The sequence below is a fragment of the Acanthochromis polyacanthus genome, chromosome 18 (genome assembly GCF_021347895.1).
Source record: "Acanthochromis polyacanthus isolate Apoly-LR-REF ecotype Palm Island chromosome 18, KAUST_Apoly_ChrSc, whole genome shotgun sequence".
NCBI lineage: Eukaryota > Metazoa > Chordata > Actinopteri > Pomacentridae > Acanthochromis > Acanthochromis polyacanthus.
In genome coordinates, this window is record NC_067130.1 from 14,961,199 (window position 1) to 14,967,198 (window position 6,000).

Below are 6,000 nucleotides of genomic sequence, written 5' to 3' on the forward strand. Positions count from 1 at the left end.
CCCTATCTAAGCTCCTAACCTCTTCTTGCAACAGTTGCTATTTTATGTTGAATGGAGCCCGCTAAGGTGGTAGGGGCATCTGATTAGGATGTCTCCCTGAAGCCTCCCTGTAGAGGTATTCTGGGCACGTCTGACTGGGAGGAAGCCCAGAAGACTCAGGAGAGATTACATATTCCAACTGGTCTAGAAATGCCTCAGGTTCCTTCAGAAGAAGCTTGGAGCACAAGTGTTGGCGAAGGGATGCCTCAGCTGCTCTTATTAGCTTGCTGCCAGTGGAGCCAGATCTGTGATAAGTGGATGGACAGATGTATGGATTGATTTTGTTTCATAACTTAAATGTTAAAAATCAATCCTGGTGCAGAAGAGAATACAGCAGGAGATTTATTTAACTGAACAGCCACAGAAAATACCACACAGAGTGATTCAAATCTTGCAGGATTTCAACTTGTCAAATTCAAATTCCGCAGAATTGCTTGTCTGTATGCCAAGCAATAGCGAAGGGCAGTCTCTTGAGAGCAAACCTGACTACGACTTCCTTGTGAATTTGTCATAAGACCATTTTGGAACCTCTCACAGTTGTCCCATAATATCAAGTGAAAAGTGCCAGTTCAGTAACTCTGCAGGAGGCGTCTTCAGAATTACGTAAGCCTCTTTTTACTGCCTTCAGTATCACGCAACTTTCTACAAAATTGCATTCGAATGTACTAAGCAGTTTTTGAAATGTCCTGCTAACAGACAAATGGGACTAAAACAATGTGCTTGCCAGAGGTAATTATAGAGCATTTATTCCACTCAGAGCTATGTCTAGTCTTTGTACTGTCGATGCTGTGTGTGTGTGTGACTGTGTGCATGAATGTGTGAACAAAGAGACGGTTGCATAAAGATAAAATTGGAATTTGCTTCTTTTTTTTCAAATAATAACTTTCCAATATGCAGCTAAATGCTCTGTGACCTTGTAACATTGTTGCTTTAATCCTGTTTGGATTTTTGAAAATGTTAGATGAATGTATCATTGAGAGCAGTTAAGTGGGGCTTTTAAGCCTTTCAATCATGTGTACTAGTTTATGTGGCAGTTGGTGTCTTTAGCGATGTCAGGTGGCCGCTTGTTACCAGACTCCTTAATCAAAGTCCTCAAGGGCATTGTAAGAGTTTTTGAGTGTGCAGATTCTCAGTGCGTCTCGGGTGAAATTTCTCATCCTTACAGCGGAGTGCCCAGAGTACTGTCCATTACCGTGAGTAGCAGAGCTGTGTGAAATGTTCATAAAAGATAAAAATAGGTGAAACTACCATAACTCGAGCGAGAAAAATGTCTTATTCTTCCAGCTTGTGTCTTGAAGGTCCCATATGGTGAAAATTCATTTTTATTGGGGTTTGTACGTCTTAAAAAACGTGGAGGTGTAAAATAAAAGCTGTGAAAATATGAAGACGCTTACTGCTGTCATTCTAGATGGCCTTCCAGCTTTACAAGCCAGTCTGGACTTTATTCAGTTTCAGACTAGGAACTGAGGAACCAACAGTTGTCAAGTTACTATTTTACTGTTTTCCTGTCACCATCTGGGCCTCAGTGCAGCTTAAACTCAACCGGTGTTTGCATCTGTTTACTTCTCTCCTGCTCTCTGTGTTCATATGTACTGCATTCTAATTTAGCCAAATTCCCAATAAAGCTATTATAAGAAATAAAATAAAAAATGTGTGTATGCTCTTAAACAACAGAACAAGCATGAAATAGTGATTAAAACACAGCCCATTCAGATTATATATCACTTTGTGGCCATTTTTGGATACTGTTCTGCACCATTAATATACTGATTTTACAACCTCAATGTTGTCAGATTAACTAAATAAACACAAGAGGTAAAAACAATGATGGCACTATTTTCATGTCGAATACTCAAAGGGGAAGTTTGAAGCAATAAAAAGTCTTGGTCTCACACATTCTTTTATGTGTGCGAGCTGCCAAGTGGTTAACTATTTTTGCTCCATGCTGTCAATCACAGACACAGAGAGAGTCTTCTTCCTGAAGGAGGCATGGACAGCAGCAGTTCACCTGTAATTGAAGCTACAGACACTGAAACAGCCAGTTTACAGCAGAGTTAAAACCAGGAGTTATACAGTCACAGTGGTAAGGAACGTTTTAGTTCAAAATACGGCAAAGACACATTCTGGCAACATGTGAGAAAAGATGCACCATATGGGACCTTTAAAGCTGGGCTTTGCACAAGAGCATCTCTGTAGCATTCAGGTTCTGTCATTCCTTATCAAAAGCTATGCATACTGAGCTTGCCCTGTGAACACAGCAGCATGCATGGCTTGACTTTTCAAGTTCCACCTGAGTCTACACATACGACACTGTCAGATTCACAGACAACTGAAAGGTTAGCCATGCCTGTGAAGAAGGGAAAACAACGCCATGTGTATGTATTATATATGGAGAGATATATATTCACATTGTGGTTTTCCATAGGCAGTATTAGATTCAAACTGTCATTCGAGGGAGATCTCTGCGCACACACGTATTTCACCCAATCAAAACCATCACTTTCACTTCTTCTCATATGAAATTACACGTGTAGCACTGAGTGAGGAGCTGCTAGGAATTTAATGAGAAACCGATACAACTGGCCTTATACATCCCACATGTAGACGACAAAATGCAATTTGATTTAACACCGCCCAAAAAATATTGGCTCTTGATACAAAGTTTCAGCCGTGTGCTCTTCAGAGAATATATATCCCTGCATCCAATTTTCTCATCCGTCATCACATTGTGCCCTTTCAGCTGAATATCCAGTCTGTTTTTTGTTTGTATTTATCGTGGTAACACTGATTTTTATATGCTGCCCTCTAGGCCGGCTCCCTGATCAACCAATAATTACTGTTTTAGCTGCCTACTTACTAATTAATGCCGAAAAGCAACTGAAACTGTCACTTTTTACTGGTTTTGAGCCCAGAGGTATTTAACAGCCTTTTTCAGTTTTGCTCACAGAGGAGCCATTTTTCACTCGACTCTAAACCCCGAAAGTGTTGCATAAATCTGGAGTCAGCAGAATCTAAACAAGAGGCTAGTGACACTCGTATATCTCTTTTATGTCGTATTACACACTTTTAATCTCATAAATGAAAGAAAAGGAACATAAAGCATAAGACTTTTTATCTTTCTTTCTTTCTTTTTTTTTTTTTAGGAATTAAACTTCCATACAGTTTTAGAGCATTGTCTCAAAGTACAGCAAATCTTTCAAGCATTATCTTGAACAATCCTTGGAACATTTCATTGCGGGAATTCTTTTCAGGCCAGACACAGCTTTTAGTGTCTGTGAAATTTAGAGTCACGCTGGCTCTGTTGTTGCTGCTGACCTGCAGAGTTCAGAGAAAATGTAACTATTACTGATAGCTTGTTGGGTGGACTCTGTGCTTTTTGATGACAGTGTTTTGTCCTTTGATTACTTTGCTGTTCAGCTTGAAAGCAAAGGCATTAACAGCCTTATTGTAGTGGAAGATATTCTTGAGGAGTTGATCTCCACTGTACTTTTGCATAATTTGCACCTTCTGCATCTTCCAATCAGGCTTGACTTAGAAGTCAATCAAGGTCTGTCGTCACTGAGCACCAAAAATGGCTTCTCGAGGAGCTTGGAGCAAAGTTTCTGCCCTCGTGCATCAAATGTGGAGTAAATCTGATAGATCCTCCAGCTCACCTCATGAGGCTGATAAAGCAAACTGCTGTGTAAACTGCATCAACACAAAAAAAGGCTAAATGATAGCACACAGTCAGGTAGGATGATAGAATTTGTCTCATTTTTGTTCTTTTATTCAATTCCTAATTAAAAAATAATTTGATGCCACAGTTTGGATTATTGAAAAACAGAATTAAATTATAAAGATGCACATTTAAACAGCTGCAAGGGGAACGCTTTGCTGCCTGTAATAATGCCCTATACACGGGACATTTTTACACTGCAACCATGCAACTTTTAAATAAGAATGGGTGCTCATGCATAATTCATCAGAAATATATTTGCTCCGTAATTAATTCATAAACTCATATAAATTTACAAGTTTGCCTTTTATTCAGTAATAGGTTTTTTAAATCACTTACCAAAGTAACTATAGTGAGCAACAATACATCATTTTCTGTTTGATCGGTGAATAATTAACGACATGAAATATTAATGAGTAAATATTACAAATTTAGCATGTCATTTTGAGATGCAGTTGCCGTATATTGCAATTTCAGGCTCGATGCGGGTTTCTGTGTGGGTGAGAGTGACGGAGGGCTCAGTGGAATATGCATGAATCATTTCATTCAATCAAAATCCTATTTTAAGGGAACTTTGCGGGGAGCCTGCACTGCAGGAGTGTGGAAGCGAAGGCGTTTCTTTTCTAAATCCTCACCTGCAGGGACTGACCCTGCAACAAGGGCCAGTGAAACACTCGCTGTCTCTTTATGTCCCTCGCTGATGATGCACAGTCATTTTATTGCGCCTCGCCTACGTCTCAACTGCCCTGAGAGTGATGGGACTTAACTGCTGCCACAGAGCTTGGACTGCTCTCTGCACTGCGCCCAGATTAAGGCCAGTGGATTTTAAATGTAGCAGAGACAATTAAATTACATAAATTAGGTTTTTTTTTCCCCCATTAAAACAGAAATCTCAAGTCATTAAAGCTGCCATTCTTCTGGAAATGCCATTCATGAATTCAGACTTCAGTGATGTCTCCATTTGTCCATATATGAGGGGAAAGCTTGTTTCTGGTCGGTGGGGTGATAATAATAGAGCTGATGCAGCTTCAACAGCAGCCTCATCTTGTTTTTCTTCTCTCTGCGTGACCCAGGGGCGACTTTGCAGTTTCTGGCAAATACCTCTTTTCTTTTCTGTGTTTTGAGAGAGCACTTATCTCTATTTAATTTGCCACAGAAATGTCTTTCGCGCTTTCATACTCTTCCTTTGTCCCTTTCAGCCTCTCTGCATATCGTGCCACGCACAGTTCAGCCAGTGCTTTATTGTCTCTGCTGCTGTTTGAATACTTTGTTGCGGCTCTTTCTCTTTAAAGAAAATGCAAATGACAGGGCGATAATGGATTTTAATGTACGGCCTTCCTAGTCATCTTTTAAGTTCATCCAGGTACGCGTTCGGTGTATGGACTTCAAACACAACAAGCATCATGGTGATGATTCCTCTTTTAGAAGTGGAACCGAGCAGCAAAAACTGACAAGCCGCGTTGGTTCCCAGTAACGTGGCTGCAAATATTGATTCACGGATTCAGCTCGCATCGAATATGTACAGCTCAGTGTATGCATTTGCTTGAGGGAGAATACAAAGACTCCTGCACGCTGGCACATGCTGAGCCATGTCACTGATGCATACAATGGATGAGCCATATTTGTTCATAATTTCCTCATTTGTTTCCAAGCTTCCACAGTAACCTGCAGAGCCCTCGCCCCATCTGTAGGAAGCTTTTGAATGTCAGGGCTTCATCTACACCATTTCCTGAGCGATAGGGCCTGAATGTCTGTATGTTGGAGTTCAACGATATCTGTGGAATAACTTTAAAAACACGATTCTCCGTCTTATTAAGTGCATTGTGTCTCTGTGAAGGGATGCTTTCTTGAAAGGCTTGCACGCAGCATAATGACATATTTTTTCACTCGCATGATTCCATTTGTCATTCTTATCCACAATGCTGATCTGTAGCGAAGGCACGGGCGGGCTGTTGCAGTGTTTGGGCATGTCATGTTCATATTTGTAGGCGTGCATGTGCAGATGAATTCCATTTCATTAATCATTCAAGGTTCAGCTGATAGTGAAATAGCAAAGGCAATGATGATGGAGTGATTTGGAGGAAAATGATGCACTGTATTCATGTTGATGCTTTTTAAAGCACTGAGATCTCATCAGTCTCAGCTGCAGATTACAGCTCCTCTCCCACAAAATTTGCATAGCTTTTGTCCATCCCTGGACCAAAGAAAAATAAAGGGTGAAGGAAGCTCCTCTGGCTACTACACAG